This window comes from Anomaloglossus baeobatrachus, chromosome 1, assembly GCF_048569485.1.
Source record: "Anomaloglossus baeobatrachus isolate aAnoBae1 chromosome 1, aAnoBae1.hap1, whole genome shotgun sequence".
NCBI classification, from domain to species: Eukaryota; Metazoa; Chordata; class Amphibia; order Anura; family Aromobatidae; genus Anomaloglossus; species Anomaloglossus baeobatrachus.
In genome coordinates this window covers 621317780-621336079 of record NC_134353.1, presented here as the reverse complement: position 1 = coordinate 621336079, position 18300 = coordinate 621317780, and positions in this window count along the sequence as shown.

The window sequence follows — 18300 nt, the reverse complement described above, 5'->3', positions numbered from 1 at the left end:
TGTACACAAACAGTTATTAAACATTGCCATAACACTTACCGGTCCCCGCGATCCCTTCTGCACTCTGTCTCCTGCCGCTATTCCATCCGATGATCGCTGAATCCTCCCGGTGACCGGCACTGCCAACAGAGAAGCAGGACCTATCGTGACGTCAAAATAGCCATGTGACCAGTCACGTGGCTATTATCTCATTGGCTACAGACTGGTCACATGACTATGACGCGTCATGTAGGACCTGCGAGTGCATCTCTCCGGTACACGGTGCACATATGTGTATCGCCGTGTACCGGCGACATGCTCTAGCACACGGTCGACTCCCCGTTCCGTTAGGGACCGGCTGACACAGCCGATCATTAACGGAGATCACCGTTGCCATAGCAACGCAGTTAACGGTGACGTCACCGCTAACCGCAGCTCCGAGAGCACCGTTGCTATGGTAACGCGTCTGTCAGCGTTACCGCTGTTACCGCTGACAGCCAGCACTGATCACTCACGGAGTGAAGGCTGCACGCTGCTTCCCGATTGTAGTGAGGATTGTACTGAGGATGAGGTTCCCCAGCCCCAAGTGATGGGCTGGTGAACCTCATCCTCACTACAATCGTCACTACTACTACACTAGTGAGGATTGTAGTGAGGATGAGGTTCCCCAGCCCCAAGTGATGGGCTGGTGAACCTTATCCTCACTACAATCGTCACTACTACTACACTAGTGAAGATTGTACTGAGGATGAGGTTCCCCAGCCCCAAGTGATGGGCTGGTGAACCTCATCCTCACTACAATCATCACTATTACTACACTAGAAAGAAAGAAGACAGAAGAGCAGGATCGTGGAGGGCTGACAGGGGGTAATAAAGATGGAGTCTCTAATGTGTCTGTGTATTTATTTCTATTAAAGTATTTTTTCTCTGTGTGGTGTTTTTTTTTAACCCTTTATTGGAGATTCTTAATGGCCGGGTCAAACGTGCCTGACATTAAGAATCTCTGGCTTAATACTGGCTAGTAAAACAAAGCAAGTATTAACTCATGATTACCCAACAAGCCACCCGGCTCCAGGGCTGTTGGAAGAGTTGGATACAGCGCCAGATGATGGCGCTTCTATAAGAGCGCCATTTTCTAGGACGGCTGCGGACTGAAATCCGCAGCAGAGGCGCCCAGAAACCTCGGGCTAACCTGTGCTGCGGATTCCAATCCCCAGCTGCCTAGTTGTACCCGGCTGGACACAAAAATGGGGCGAAGCCCACGTCATTTGTTTTCTAATTATTTCATGAAATAAGTGAAATAATTAAAAAAAAATGGGCTTCCCTATATTTTTGGTTCCCAGCCGGGTACAAATAGGCAACTGGGGGTTGGAGGCAGCCCATGGCTGCCTGCTGTACCTGGCTAGCATACAAAAATATGGCGAAGCCCACGTCATTTTTTTGGTGGGCAAAAAACTTCTGCATACAGTCCTGGATGGAGTATGCTGAGCCTTGTAGTTCTGCAGCTGCTGTCTGCTCTTCTCCATACAGACAGACAGCAGCTGCAGAACTACAAGGCTCAGCATACTCCATCCAGGACTGTATGCAGAAGTTTTTTGCCCCTGAAAAAATTATGTGGGCTTCGCCATATTTTTGTATGCTAGCCAGGTACAGCAGGCAGGTACGGCTGCCCCCAACCCCCAGTTGCCTATTTGTACCCGGCTGGGAACCAAAAATAAAGGGAAGCCCTTTTTTTATTATTTCATGAATTTCATGAAATAATTAGAAAACAAATGACGTAGGCTTCGACCCATTTTTGTGTCCAGCCAGGTACAACTAGGCAGCTGGGGATTGGAATCCGCAGCACAGGTTGGCCTGAGCTTTCTGGGCCCCACTGCTGCGAATTGCAGTCTGCAGCCGCCTCAGAAAATGGCACTTTCATAGAAGCGCCATCTTCTGGCGCTGTATCCAACTCTTCCAGCATCTGCCTGCTATACCTGGCTAGCATACAAAAATATGGCGAAGCTCACGTCCTTTTTTTTGTAGTTTTTTGGCAAAAAAAATAAAAAATGCTTCCCTGGATTTTCCATTGCCAGTGAAGGCAACACCAAGCAGTGGGGGTTAGCAGCCAGTAGCTGCTTGGATTACCCTTAGCTAGCAATACAAAAAATATAGCGGGAGCCCATATATATTTTTTTTAAATATTTATTTAAATAACTAAAAATAAAATGGGCTTCCCTGTATTTTGATTGCTGGACATCACAGTGCTGTAAAAATAAATCTTTAAAAAAATGACGTAGCGCTCCGCGGAATTTTTGATTCTCAGCAGATAAAGCAGACAGCTATGGGTTGCCAACCCATCTGCCTGCCATTACCTTGGTTGGCAATCAAAATACAGGGAAGCCCATTAATTTTTTGTATTTAAAAAATAGTTAAAAAAAAAATGACGTTGGGTCCCCCCATTTTTGATAGCCAGCTAGGGTAAAGCAGACGGCTGTAGCCTGAAACCCACAGCTGGCAGCTTTACCGTGGTTGGGGATCCAATGTGGAGGTCCCCCTCAGGCTCTTTTTTATAATTATTTTATAAATATTAATAATTACACAATAAAAGTAGGGTCCCCCCCAAATTGGATCACCAGCCAAGGTAAAGCAGACAGCTGTGGTCTGGTATTCTCAGGGTGGGAAGGTCCATAGTTATTGGGCCTTCACAGCCTAAAAATAGCAGGCCGCAGGCACCCCAGACGTGGCGCATCCACTAGATGCGCCAATCCTGGCGCTTCACCCCAGCTCATCCCGTGCCCTGGTGCAGTGGCAAACAGGGTAATAAATCGGGTTGATACAAGCTGTAAAGTCACCTGAGATCAAGCCCAGCAGTTTGTGATGTCATGGCGTCTATTAGATACCCAACATCATAAACTGTCAGTACTAACAAAAAAAAAAAAATCGACAAAAGAAATTTATTTGAAAAAACAGTCCCCAAAACATTTCCTCTTTCACCAATTTATTGTAAGAAAAAAAATAAAGGGGTCCCACGACGACTCTGGACCGTCTAGAATATGGGGGGGAGACACTCAGGGAACGTATCCCCCATTTTTTAGGAGTGCGGACCCTTCATGTGAGGAGTGTAGGTGCAATGAATCTGCACTCACTCTCCCCGGGTCCACAGCAGCAGAGTCCATGTCGTAATGGTTGCTACCAAAGCTGCAATGCCCTGCTCATGAGGTAAGGGCATGCCTAATCAGGAGAACTACTGTAGAGGAAGCTCTGCTCACTGGTATATAGGTGCTCAGAGGTAATAATAGATAAAATTAGTAAGTAACCTCGGCACTCTAAATCTCCCAGACTAAGTCAGTAAGTCACAATGGATAGTAATGCAAAATCACTCTTTATTGGTTCGTATTAAGAAAAAAATGTTTTCATAAGCATATATGTTTTTGTCCAAAACAAGTTACAAATGACGTTTCGGCCTCAGCCTTCGTCAGATTGAACTTATCTGCTTGTAATCATGAAAAATGACAATAATCAGTATCAAATAAGAGTGAGAGAACAATAACATAAACTCGAACAATGTAGAGGTACAATTGGGATGCAGCAAAAAAATGGCAACACAGCAAGAAATGAAACACATGATACAAATGTCATAATACAGTACAAGGACAATATAGTAATGACAAATATGGGGTCAGAGTAGGCTTAGACAGCTCTGGTACGAAAGAGATGTCAATCATAAAGTAACATGTGCAGTAGGTGTAGAGCTACAGTATGCATGGCAGAGCTAATGGGTAGACCGACCATAGAAAAAGAACAGAGAAAAAGCGGAGAAAAAGTGGAGAAAAAGTGGATAAAAAGTGGAGAAAAAGTGGAGAAAAAGTGGAGAAAAAGTGGAGAAAAAATGGAGAAAAAGTGGAGAAAAAGTGGAGAAAAAGTGGAGAAAAAGTGGAGAAAAAATGGAGAAAAAGTGGACAAAAAGTGGAGAAAAAGTGGAGAAAAAGTGGAGAAAAAGTGGAGAAAAAATGGAGAAAAAGTGGAGAAAAAGTGGAGAAAAAGTGGAGAAAAAGTGGAGAAAAAGTGGAGAAAAAATGGAGAAAAAGTGGAGAAAAAGTGGACAAAAAGTGGAGAAAAAGTGGAGAAAAAGTGGAGAAAAAGTGGAGAAAAAAATGGAGAAAAAGTGGAGAAAAAGTGGAGAAAAAATGGAGAAAAAGTGGAGAAAAAGTGGAGAAAAAGTGGAGAAAAAGTGGAGAAAAAGTGGAGAAAAAGTGGAGAAAAAGTAGAGAAAAAGTGGAGAAAAAATGGAGCAAAAATGGAGAAAAAGTGGAGAAAAAGTGGAGAAAACGTGGAGAAAAAGTGGACAAAAAGTGGAGAAAAAGTGGAGAAAAAGTGGAGAAAAAGTGGAGAAAAAGTGGAGAAAAAAATGGAGAAAAAGTGGAGAAAAAGTGGAGAAAAAATGGAGAAAAAGTGGAGAAAAAGTGGAGAAAAAGTGGAGAAAAAGTGTAGAAAAAAATGGAGAAAAAGTGGAGAAAAAGTGACGAAAAAGTGGAGAAAAAGTGGAGAAAAAATGTAGAAAAAAAAATGTAGAAAAAGTGGAGACAAAATGTAGAAAAAGTGGAGAAAAAGTGGAGAAAAAGTGGCGAAAAATTGGAGAAAAAGTGGAGAAAAAGTGGAGAAAAAGTGGAGAAAAAGTGGAGAAAAAATGGAGAAAAAGTGGAGAAAAAGTGGAGAAAAAGTGGAGAAAAAGTGGAGAAAAAATGGAGAAAAAATGGAGAAAAAGTGGAGAAAAAGTGGACAAAAAGTGGACAAAAAGTGGAGAAAAAGTGGAGAAAAAATGGAGAAAAAGTGGTGAAAAAGTGGAGAAAAAGTGGAGAAAAAGTGGAGAAAAAAATGGAGAAAAAGTGGAGAAAAAGTGGAGAAAAAGTGGAGAAAAAGTGAAGAAAAAGTGGAGAAAAAATGGAGAAAAAGTGGAGAAAAAGTGGAGAAAAAGTGGAGAAAAAATGGAGAAAAAGTGGAGAAAAAGTGGAGAAAAAGTGTAGAAAAAGTGGAGAAAAAATGGAGAAAAAATGGAGAAAAAGTGGAGAAAAAGTGGAGAAAAAATGTAGAAAAAAAAATGTAGAAAAAGTGGAGACAAAATGTAGAAAAAGTGGAGAAAAAGTGGAGAAAAAGTGGCGAAAAATTGGAGAAAAAGTGGAGAAAAAGTGGAGAAAAAGTGGAGAAAAAGTGGAGAAAAAGTGGAGAAAAAGTGGAGAAAAAATGGAGAAAAAGTGGAGAAAAAGTGGAGAAAAAGTGGAGAAAAAGTGGAGAAAAAATGGAGAAAAAATGGAGAAAAAGTGGAGAAAAAGTGGAGAAAAAGTGGACAAAAAGTGGAGAAAAAGTGGAGAAAAAATGGAGAAAAAGTGGAGAAAAAGTGGAGAAAAAGTGGAGAAAAAGTGGAGAAAAAAATGGAGAAAAAGTGGAGAAAAAGTGGAGAAAAAGTGAAGAAAAAGTGGAGAAAAAATGGAGAAAAAGTGGAGAAAAAGTGGAGAAAAAGTGGAGAAAAGTGGAGAAAAAATGGAGAAAAAGTGGAGAAAAAGTGGAGAAAAAGTGGAGAAAAAATGGAGAAAAAATGGAGAAAAAGTGGAGAAAAAGTGGAGAAAAAGTGGAGAAAAAGTGGAGAAAAAATGGAGAAAAAGTGGAGAAAAAGTGGAGAAAAAGTGGAGAAAAAATGGAGAAAAAGTGGAGAAAAAGTGGAGAAAAAGTGGAGAAAAAGTGGAGAAAAAAATGGAGAAAAAGTGGAGAAAAAGTGGAGAAAAAGTGGAGAAAAAGTGAAGAAAAAGTGGAGAAAAAATGGAGAAAAACTGGAGAAAAAGTGGAGAAAAAGTGGAGAAAAAGTGGAGCACCCTTTGGTGCCTTTCATGTGGCACTAAGGGGTGCTTAGATTTGTATTTAGCCAAAAAAATGACGTAGGGTTCCCCCTAGTTTTGTAGCCAGCTAGGGTAAAGCAGACGGCTGCAGCCTGCAGACCACAGCTGGCAACCTCACCTTGGCTGGTAATCCAAAACTGAGGGCACCCCACGCTGTTATTTTAAATTAAATAAATAATTAAAAAAAAAAACACGTAGGGGTCCCCCAAAATTGGATCACCAGCCAAGGTAAAGCAGACAGCTGGGGCCTGATATTCTCAGACTAGGGAGGTCCATGGTTATTGGACTCTCCCCAGCCTAAAAATAGCAGGCCGCAGCCGCCCCAGAAGTGGCGCATCCATTAGATGCGCCAATCCTGGTGCTTCGCCCCAGCTCATCCCGCGCCCTGGTGCAGTGGCAAACGGGGTAATATATGGGGTTAATACCAGATGTGTAATGTCACCTGGCATCAAGACCTGGGGTTGGTGAGGTCAGGCGTCTATCAGATACCCGACATCACCAACCCAGTCAGTAATAAAAAAAATAGACGACAAACACATTTTTATTTGAAAAAACACTCCCCAAAACATTCCCTCTTTAACCAATTTATTAGAATGAAAAACAAATCCAGGTCTGGTGTAATCCAAGGGGTTGCCATGACGATCCACACTGTCCCAGTCAATGAAGAGCAGGATGTTCCCCATTGGCTGGGAGAGCAGTGCAGTGACCTGAGCTAACATCAATGGGTCAGCCTAGGTCACTGCAGGGCATGACAAGTGCTGCTGTCAGCGAGGTACATTACCTGCGGTGATCTCCAGCACACTGACAGCCCCTGTCACTGAGTTCAATGACCGGCGCCTTCACACCAAGTATCGCGAGAGGCCCGTGACGTCACCGCTAGTCAGTCTCGGGTCGGAAGCGAGAGAAGGTGATGTGACAAGCGGCGGCCATGGAGGACAGTGACAGCGCTGAGGTCGGGATGGCGGGACTTCATCACCGCAGGTAAGCCGAGCGGGACCATGTGTGTGTGTGTGTGTGTGTGTGTGTGTGTGTGTGTATGTATGTGTACATGCCGCGGGCAGGAGGGGGCGGAGCGAGCTGAGCGGGGAAGTGTGGGCTTCCTGCACGTAACTAGGATAAACATCGGGTTACTAACCAAATCGCTTTGGTTGGATACCCGATGTTTATCTTGGTTACCAGCTTGTGGCAGGCTGCCAGCGATGGCTCCTGCACACTGTAGCTGTAAAAAGCCCTGCTTTTTGCTGCTACAACTGTTCTCGAACGTATCTAGAACTATCGAGCTTTTGCAAAAAGCTCGAGTTCTAGTTCGATCTCGAACAGCCCCCAAAATCACTCGAGCCTAGAACTGGAGAACCACGAACCGCGAACCGCGCTCAACTCTAGTCATCGGTGAATTACATAATCTATTGAGGCTGGAGAAACTGGAAGCGGAAAGGGACAAAGACAGGTTGACACCCAAGTTCTTTGGGAAATGGAGAAACTTCATTGAAAGTCAATTTACTCAGGGAGAAATAAATAATCTGATGATACCTTTTGTACAATCGGAATGGTACCTTCTGAATGATATCCAGGACAACCTGGGTAAATTGAAAATCACGTAGGTGTGGGTCCCGGAGGGAAGGGGATACGAGACGCTAAGGTAGCAACAAGACGTGCCAGAAAATTTGGAAGCATTTGGGGTTGGCACATGGGGTTTAATGATTTTAATTGACTTGTATCGCGTATGTTATTTCTTAGTACTTTTGCCTTGGTTTAATAGAGACCATATGAAACAGATAAACAGTTTAAAATATCAAGTTGGGACATCGCACCCTATTATGTCACATATTGTCAGACAAATGTTTTTCCTTGTGTAACCATGAATATCTTGTTATGTTTATAAAAAATTGGAAAATTAATAAAAAGTTATGGAAAAAAAAAAAGCGCTATCGCAGTATGTCCAATGGTATTATAAAGATAACCCATGATAATTTCCCATTCAGCCCAAAATATAAAGTATTAACTATTGAAAGATGGTGACCCTACTCATTGTAAATGGGCGGTACGTACCACAGAAATGGTGTGATTCTGAAGTCCATGCTGGTTCTTGTAATGATGCAGGTATTATATACAGGGCCCAGGATCACAGGTGGCTGGAGAGATGGGTGGGTCTGGTCACCTACATACCCCGCCCATGGGCGTGTTTGACATGTGGCGGACAGGTCACATGTCAGGTAAAATGGAGTCAGCCTGTGTTTGACAGGAAGAGAGAGACTGCCAGGAGGCAAAGTTTATCAAGAGCAGCCTGTGTGAGAGGTGCTCTTGACTGACAGGATGGAGAGGCTGCTAAAAGAGGTATTAAAGCCTCTCTGAAGGGACCCCCTGGTAGAAGAGAGGGTCTGCTTCGATTTGCTGGGGACAGTGAGGGCAGCTAAGCACAACTCTAGTTTGATACATGAAGAGTGTGTCCCAAACCTGTGTGGGCGAATTGCTGGACTAATGTACTTGAAACCCGTGTAAGTTTTGTCTTCTTTAAGTTGGAAGAGGCTCTGCTTTATGTTGTTGGAGTGAAGTTTATACTGGATTTTAATAAACTGCTAGAGTTTTTAAATATCTTGGTGTTCCTATGCTACCTTAAAGATGCTGCAAAGTGAGTACCCCATCACGTGAGTAAGTGAACCCTCATACTATTAAGAGCCATATTTGTGATCCTGACCTTCAGAGGAGTCTGGCAGTCATGGTTTGATTAATATTTCAAAGAAGAAGAAATATAATTACAAGTAAGCTCCAGTGGAATCCTGCTTATGTTTGTAAGGAAGTAGACAGGTTATTACGTTCCTCCTGAAGACACCAATTGTATTTGTGTAATGTTTGTATATCTGCAATTTTTCCTGTGGTAACAAATGTTAATTTCACTGTAGGCTGCAGTACTAACCACTAGAGATGAGCGAACCGGTCCCGGTTCGGCTCGAGGTCGGTTCGCCGAACGGAGCTCCCGTTCGAGTTCGGTTCGTCGAACGTTCGACGAACCAAACTCGAACTGCATAGGAAACAATGGCAGGCAATCACAAACACATAAAAACACCTAGAAAACACCCTCAAAGGTGTCCAAAAGGTGACAAACAACTCACAACACAACACAAACACATGGGAAAGTGACAAGGACATATACTCATGCGAAAACAAAAGAGCTGGACAAGGAAAAAGAGGAGGACACACAGATATAGGCATGGCACGCCCTTCTAAAATCATGTAAAACACCACAAGGTGACTCCAAGCGGAGTCTCCCTTTTTTTCCAAAAATTGGGCCCCACACAGACACCTTATCAGTGGCAGCACTTGTGCCCTAGTTGCAAACAGGATGTTTTGATTTGCATCAAGCACATTCAAAAATACGCCATAATTAACCGTCCCCAGGATGACACCGGGGTAGGAAGCAAAGTCTTTGCTGAACCATGACTTGTTCATCTTAGCTCCTTTTAAAAAACACAGCAAGCAAGGGTTACTCCAAGCGGAGTCCCCCTTTTTTCCAAAAATTGGGCCCCACACACACCCACCCCTTCAGTGGCAGCAGTTGTGCCCCAGTTGTACACTTCACAGCTAGATTTGCATCAAGCACATTAAAAAATACGCTATTCTTAACCGTCCCCAGGATGACACCGGGGTAGGTAGCAAAGTCTTTCCTGATCCCAGCTCTGTTCATCTTGGCTCCTTTTAAAAAACACAGCAAGCAAGGGTTACTCCAAGCGGAGTCTCCCTTTTTTCCAAAAATTGGGCCCCACACACACCCACCCCTTCAGTGGCAGCAGTTGTGCCCCAGTTGTACACTTCACAGCTAGATTTGCATCAAGCACATTCAAAAATACGCTATTCTTAACCGTCCCCAGGATGACACCGGGGTAGGTAGCAAAGTCTTTCCTGATCCCAATTCTGTTCATCTTGGATCATTTCAAAACAATGCAAGCAAGGGTTACTCCAAGCGGAGTCTCCCTTTTTTAAAAAAATTGGGCCCCACACACACCCACCCCTTCAGTGGCAGCAGTTGTGCCCTAGTTGCAAACAGGATGTTTTGATTTGCATCAAGCACATTCCAAATCCACAAGCATTTACTCTCCCCAGGATGACACAGGGGTAGTAAATTCCTTCTGGATCCATGACTTGTTCATTTTGATGAACGTCAGTCTGTCCACATTGTCACTGGACAGACGCGTGTGCTTATCTGTCAGCACACACCCAGCAGCACTGAAGAAACGTTCAGAGACAACGCTGGCAGCTGGACACGACAAAATCTCCAAGGCGTAACTGGAGAGCTCTGGCCATTTTTCTAGATTTGAAGCCCAAAAGGAGCAAGGCTCCATTTGCAAAGTCATGGCATCAATGTTCATTTGGAGATACTCCTGTATCATCCTCTCCAGCCGTTGACTATGTGTCAGACTTGTTGTCTCTGGTGGCCTTGCAAAGGAGGGTCTAAAAAAATTATGAAAAGATTCCATAAAATTGCTGTTACCAGCACCAGATACAGTCCTACTGGTACGGGTAGACTGTTGAAGATGACGAGACCGTCCCATGTTTGTCAAGTTTCAACTGGGAGAATCACTCCCTGCACCTGCACGGTTGTTTGGGGGAAAAGCCGAGCTAAGATCGAGTAACAGCTTCTGCTGTTACACTTGCATACGTGCGTCCCTTTCTATGGCTGGAATTATGTCACAAAATTTGGACTTGTACCGGGGATCTAATAGTGTGGCAATCCAGTAGTCATCATCACTTCTAATTTTGACAATACGAGGGTCATGTTGGAGGTAGTGCAACAAGAAGGCACTCATGTGTCTTGCGCAGCCATGCGGACCAAGTCCACGCTGTGTTTGTGGCATAGAGGTGCTAACCGTTCTTTCTTCCTCTGACATCTCCCCCCAACCTCTTTCAACAGAAATTTGACCAAGGTCTCCCTCATCCGCTGAGTCTTCCATGTCAATGGACAGTTCGTCCTCCATTTCTTCATGTTCTCCTGCACCTTCCTCAACATTTAGCCTGCTACCATGTGCCCTTGTTGATCCCTGTCCCCTATGGTCCCATGCCTGCCGCGTTGGTGATGATGAACGTCTGGACCTTGGTAATGTTGTTGTCCCTTGCGCATATGAATCCTCCTGTAGTTCCTCCCCTTCCTGTTGTCCCACCCCCTGACTCCGAATAGTGTTTAGCGTGTGCTCCAGCATGTAAATGACTGGAATTGTCATGCTGATAATGGCATTGTCAGCGCTAAACATATTCGTCGCCATGTCGAAACTGTGCAGAAGGGTGCATAGGTCCTTGATCTGAGACCACTCCATCAGGGTGATCTGCCCCACCTCTGCATCTCGTTGGCCCAGGCTATACGTCATGACGTATTGCACCAGGGCTCGGCGGTGCTGCCACAGTCGCTGTAACATGTGGAGAGTTGAATTCCAGCGTGTCGCCACATCGCATTTCAGGCGATGAACCGGCAGGCCGAAAGACTTCTGGAGCGATGCAAGTCGCTCAGCTGCGGCGCTTGAACGGTGGAAGTGAGCAGACAGTTTTCGTGCCCTGTTCAGAAGGCCATCTAGGCCGGGATAGTGTGTTAAAAATTGCTGGACAACAAGGTTCAACACGTGACCCATACAAGGCACGTGTGTCACCTTGCCCAGGCGAAGGGCCGCACCCAGGTTTGCAGCATTGTCGCACACGGCCTTACCAGGCTGCAGGTTTAGCGGAGACAACCATTTATTAAACTCGGACCGCAGAGCTGACCACAACTCCTCAGCTGTGTGACTCTTATTACCAAGACATGTCAAGCTAAAGACCGCCTGAAGCCGTTGCGCTCTGCTGCCAGCATAGTAATGAGGCGTGCGTGATTCCTTCTGCGCAGTGAGAACGCTGGTGGCCTGACCAGGCAGGCTTGGGGCGGAGGTGGAGGACCCAGATGAGGTGGAGGAGGCAGAAGCAGTGGCGGAACTTGGACAGACAGAGGATTGACACACAAGTCGTGGGGACGGCAAGACTTGTGCAGCAGACCCTTCAACATCTATCACCATAGTTACCCAGTGCCCAGTCAGCGACATGTAACGTCCCTGTCCATGCTTACTGGTCCAAGTATCGGTGGTGAAATGCACCCGTTCACACAGAGTTTCTCAAGGAAGCGGTGATGTTGTGTGCGACATGCTGGTGTAGCGCGGGCACACCTTTCTTAGAGAAGTAGTGGCGACTAGGCATCTGGTACTGGGGCACAGCGACAGACATAAGGTCTCTAAAATCCTGTGTGTCCACCAGGCGGAAAGGCAGCATTTCGGTAGCCAAGAGCTTACAGAGGGATAGAGTCAACCTCTTAGCTTTGTCATGGGTCGCAGGAAGTGGCCTTTTATTTGACCACATCTGAGGGACAGAGATCTGGCTGCTGTGTGTAGACGGTGTTGAGTAGGGTGTCCCTGGAAAAATGCAGGTTTGTGAGGAAAGTGCAGGAGGAGACATGATGTTGCCTTCATCCAACGTTGGTGCTATCGATGTCTGAGAGAGCTGTACACACTCACTTGTTTCCCCTTCCAAACCAACTGACGACCTACCAAGCAAAGTGCCTGTTGCGGTTACAGTGGTGGAAGTTGTGCGTGGAAAAACAGGTGTGACAGCTGTCCCCACAGTCCTAGAAGATGAAGAGCGCGCGGATGCACTGGAAGGGGCAGGCGGTGGATGGTTCGCTCCGCTAGGCCGCATTGCAGCAAGGTGAGCTTCCCACCGGGACATATGATATTTATTCATGTGACGATTCATGGAAGAAGTTGTCAAACTGCTGAGGTTTTGACCTCTACTAATAGAACCATGACAAATTTTACAGATCACATAATTTGGGCAATCTTTTGCTATGTCAAAAAAGGACCAGGCTAGGCAAGGCTTAGAGGACATGCGACCTGTTGATCCACCCCGACTAGTGCTCAGAGGCAGAGTGGTGGCTGAGGATGCAGTTGTAGACGTTCTACCAGTGCTCCGACTCTGTCCAGGAAGGCGCAAGGTAACTTCGTCGTCGGTTGCATCCTCCTCCACCGCCTCTGTTGACCTCCTCGAGTGCCTGACTGGGGGTTGACAGTAGGTGGGATCTAGAACTTCATCATCAATTGTTGTGTTTGCACTCCCCTCCCCCTCAGACCGAGCCTCTTCTTGCCCTGACCGAATATTTAAGTTGTCATCCCAATCGGGTATCTGCGTCTCATCGTTATCAGTATGTTCCTCATTGTCTATAACCACAGGTGTTACAGTTTGTGACAAAGGGTCAACATTATGCTCAGAAACTTGGTCCTCACGGCCTGAATCAGAGTCACAAAGGTTTTGGGCATCACTGCAGACCATTTCATGTTCTGTACTCACTGTAGCTTGGGAGCAGACCTCTGATTCCCAGGCTATAGTGTGACTGAACAGCTCTGCAGACTCAGCCATCTCAGTTCCACCATACTGTGCAGGGCTGATGGAGACTTCAGAGCTGGGAGAAAGCAAGTTTGATTGGGATGACAACTCAGAGGACTGGTGTTTTTTGGATGCGGTACTTGAAGTGGCTGAGAGGGCACTTGTTGGACCACTTGAGATCCATTCAAGCATTTTCCTTTTTTGGCCATCATCTACCTTTGTTCCTGTTGTTCGTGTCCGTAAAAAAGGGAGCACATCGGATTGTCCACGGTAAGTAGTAGACATCTTACTTTTGCTGGTAGATGGTCTATCTTCAGCAGATGATAATGGAGCTTTGCCACCTTCCCCACGGACAAAACCTTTTTTGCCTTTTCCACCACGCCTCTTCCCCTTTCCACCAGCATCTGTCATTTTGCCACTCATGTTGATTGCGACAAGATTGTGCACTGAAAATGTGGTAGTAAAAATTGAGAGGTGGTGTAGATTGCAGCGGTGGTCTAGCTTTATTAACAGCAGAATAATAAAGAATAAATATCCCTGACAATGTAACTACGGCCCTTAAACTGGCAGCATAAATTGCTAGTATAATGGCTTAATTATAATGAGTTGGAGTGTGCAATGCAGGTAGAGGTGCTGCAAATGTCTTTGCACTAGTGTGACTAGAGAAAAGTCCAATAGCCACGTTTAGGATGCCACTAGGTACACTGAGTGTTTGCTAGTATAATGGCTTAGTTATAATGAGTTGGAGTGTGCAATGCAGGTAGAGGTGCTGCAAATGTCTTTGCACTAGTGTGACTAGACAAAAGTCCAATAGCCACGTTTAGGATGCCACTAGGTACACTGAGTGTTTGCTAGTATAATGGCTTAGTTATAATGAGTTGGAGTGTGCAATGCAGGTAGAGGTGCTGCAAATGTCTTTGCACTAGTGTGACTAGACAAAAGTCCAATAGCCACGTTTAGGATGCCACTAGGTACACTGAGTGTTTGCTAGTATAATGGCTTAGTTATAATGAGTTGGAGTGTGCAGAGGACAGGAGGGTACAGTGCCAGGGTTGTGGGGCTCTGGGTAGAGGAATGGAAGCCTGCCTTTCTATTCCCTCCTAATGGGGAAATGCAGCGACGAAATCCCTGACATTAGCTACACAGACGCTGTCTCTGTTTTCAGGACCTGTCACCTATGGCTCTGACCCTGCCGGTACGAGCCCTTAAAAGGACTTATAGAAAGTGCTATCCCTAAGCTGTCCAGCGCTGTGTATGGAGCGCATACAGCAGTATCGGCGATAGGACTCAGGACGGAGCTGCGCCAGTGATGTCTGACACCAAGGACGCAGAAGAGATAATGGCGTGCTGGAGGAAAATTTCAAGTTTTATAATGCAGGGACATGTGACATGGACATCCTATCACACATGCCGTTGCTTCTCTGGCTAAAAGTCCACTTAGCTGTGTGTGTATCTAGGATTGGCTGACATGCTGGCCCGCCCCACAAGACGTGCGCGCTTAGGGAAGGAAGACAAGGAAAAAAAAAAAATGGCGATCGCCATTATACAAACAGCAGTGATCTGAAGGCGCTGTTCACGCACACTATACACTGAAATTTCATAATAGTGTGAGTCACAGAGTGACTTACACTATTACAGCGGAAAGCCAGCTAGGAATTAGCTGTTTTTTTGCTGCTAGAACCATTATTGAACGTTTCTAGAACTATCGAGCTTTTGCAAAAAGCTCGAGTTCTAGTTCGATCTAGAACAGGCCCAAAAATCACTCGAGCCTAGAACTGGAGAACCTCGAACCTAGAACCGCGCTCAACTCTACTAACCACTGACTACAAAAGATCACTGGTTTCCTTTTTACTCTGTATAGACATCTTTGGAAAGAACAGGGTTAATAGCTAGTCAGCAAGGGAGAGAAAGGAGTGAGACACCAGTGTGAGTCAGTTCCTGTTTCTAAGGCTACATTCACACAACTAATCCATTTTTGCGGTCCGCAAAAAATGGTCCTGTTTTTCCACGGATGCACCCATGTGACAACTGCATCCATCCCGTTCCGTTCCATATACCATCTGTGTGTCATGCATGTGACTTTTTTGTTTTTTTGCAGACCACAAAAAAAAACAGAAGGAGAGTTACATACAGTCCAAGTATCTGGCCAGATGCTGGTTCCCATATGAGGTCTATGGGGAACAGAATCCGGCGCAAAAAGGTAGGAGCAAACACTACACACTGTTCCCGCGGCATCTCTTTCTCTTCCCGAGCCGACAGCTCATTAGGCTCATTCCATATTCACTGCTTCCCTGCTCACCGGTGTCTGTGATTGGTTGCAGTCAGACTCGCCCCCACGCTGAGTGACAGCTGTCTGACTGCAACCAATCACAGCCGCCAGTGGGCAGGTCTATATCGTACAGAACAATAAATAAATAGATCATTTAAAAAAGATGGCGTGCAGTCCCCCCAATTTTGATACCAACCAAGATAAAGCCTCACGACTGCTGGCTGGTATTCTCAGGCTGGAAGACCAACGTTATTGGCATCCCCCAGCCTAAAAATATCAGCAAGCAGCCGGACGGAATTGCCACATCCATTAGATGCGACAGTCCTGGGACTTTACCCAGCTCATCCCGAATGCTATGGTGCAGTGGCCAATGGGGTATAATATGGGGTTGATGCCAGCTGTGTAATGTCCCCTGGCATCAAGCCCTGGGGTTAGTGATGTCACAGCGTCTATCAGATACTTGACATCACTAACCCAGTCAGTAATAAAAAAAAAATAGATGACAAACAAATTTTTATTTGAAAAAACACTCCCCAAGACATTCCCTCTTTCATCAATTTATTGGAAAGAAAAAACAAATCTGGGTTCAGCGTAATCCAATAAGGGGGTCTCACTCCGATCCATACTCGCTGACTTAGTCAATGAAGAACAGAATGTTCCCCATTGGCTGGGAGAGCAGTGCAGTGACCTGAGCTAACATCATTAGATCAGCTCAGGTCACCGCAGGGAATGACGAGCGCTGCCATCATGAGGCTAGCAAGGTACATTACCGGGTGATAAACGCTGCTGCACTCCTGATGTCAGCGCTCATCACTAACTTCCATTGTTCAATGCATTCACAAGTAAAGTATCGTGAGCGGCCTGTGACATCACCGCTAGTCACAGTCTTGGGCCACCAACGAGACTTGATGTGAGAACGTGGTGGTCATGGAAGTCCGTGACAGGTGCTGATGTCAGGAATGCAGGACTTCATCCCCACAGGTAATGAACTTTGCTAACCTCCTAATGTCGGCGCTCATCGTCCCCACAGCTGCTGAGTATGCTGTGCGGGCAGATACTAACATACTGCAGTGCAGGCAGATGCTGACACACTGCAGTGCAGGCAGATGCTGACACCCTGAAGCGCGGGCAGATGCTGACACACTGCAGCATGGACAGATGCGTGGCTGGCACGGGAGTGAGACACAGACTGCAGGGGCACCCATTGGAAGTCACACGGCTTCCGGGGATTTTGGCAGACCCATTGACTTGTATTGAGTAATGGTTCATTATTATGGAACAGAATAGGACATGTTCCATAATAACGGAATGGACATACGGCATCCAATATGTTTTTTATAGGAACTGTGTGCCATTCGATCCTACAGAAAAGACATTGAAACTATGGTCCTGTCAGTAGGTCCGCAAAAAAACAGGAACTGTACAGGACAGACAGGACGGTCATTTGAATGAGCCATAAGTCAGTTTTATGTCATGAGTGAACAATGCAGGCGTAAAGGAGTCCTTCAAAATGAAGACAAGCTTTGGGTGAGTGTGGCAAGTAGAAAAGAAGAACGTTACAGCAAGATCCTTTAGTCATGACAGAGATCTACCATAAAGGCAAGTGGCTGATACCTGCTCATAATATACTGTTGTGGGAGTGAGTCCAGTGTTGGCCAGATGGGGGTTATCTTAGAAAGAAAAAAGATCTGCGCAGTTGAGAACACAAGAAGAGGGACACAACTCTAGGAGTGGCCCTTGTAAGGGATCATAGCCAATAGTCTGGGTACAGGATTCACAGCATAACACATTGTCCCATGTGAGACTGAGTCCGGAAGATGGAGGTTCACGCATCGGTTCTGCCTGTGTAATGCTCACAAGTGAAGTGCTGTCACCCAAAACCATTATGTATGGGCCTCTTTATTATGTAGAAGAGAACTTCAAGTGTACCATCCGCTACTTTTTATACGTAAGGACACTTAAAGACACTTTTATACAAACTTGTCTGGCTTCCAAATCTTGGGGAAAAAGCAGTCTGGGCTTAACCTGAACATGTCTAGAGCAGCAATAGTACCACTACACACACACCCAAGATCCCGTCTTGCTTTAGCATTGCCATTATGTGGAAAGCGAGTCTCTCGTCCACGACTACCACCCTGCAACACATTACATCTGCACCAAACTGAGGTGTTTTAGACATAATTTGTTTCTAGAGATAAGCAATTTATTTGCACTTCCCTGATCCAGCATTTAGTTCGGTTTTTGATGTCTGTCATTCTCCACTTCTGTGTCAGTTATCCTCGGCCCGGCATATTGTTCACCTTCTGCACCAAGAGTGTCCAGGATGTTGGGTTCAAAAATAAAGATTGGGTGGTACTAAGAACCCAACTGGTTACTGGAGCAAGTCCCCAAAAATCAAATTACTCCTCTCTACGTGCTTCATCTTGTTACTGTGCATGCAGCAGATAAAGCTGGCTTGTAAAGATTTATCCTGGGACATCAATCAAGCCACGTCTGCATGACTCCTCAATGGAACAGCTCTACCCACATTACTCTTCAAAGGTAATTAAAATGCCTTACACACTTTTTTTAAAACTTCTTTATACTGCAGAAGATAACTTAGTGACATTTATAGAAATGTATTTTTGCTGGCTATAGCACCATTGTTGAAGTTTAGGAAAAGAAAATGTGGTGACATGTTCCCTTTTAATATTTGATCAAGACCTCTGTATAGCTTAAAAAAATAAATACATCATAGTGATTTCAAAATTAGCTGCCAATGTTAAAGTAAAGTCAAACAAACTGAATCACTTA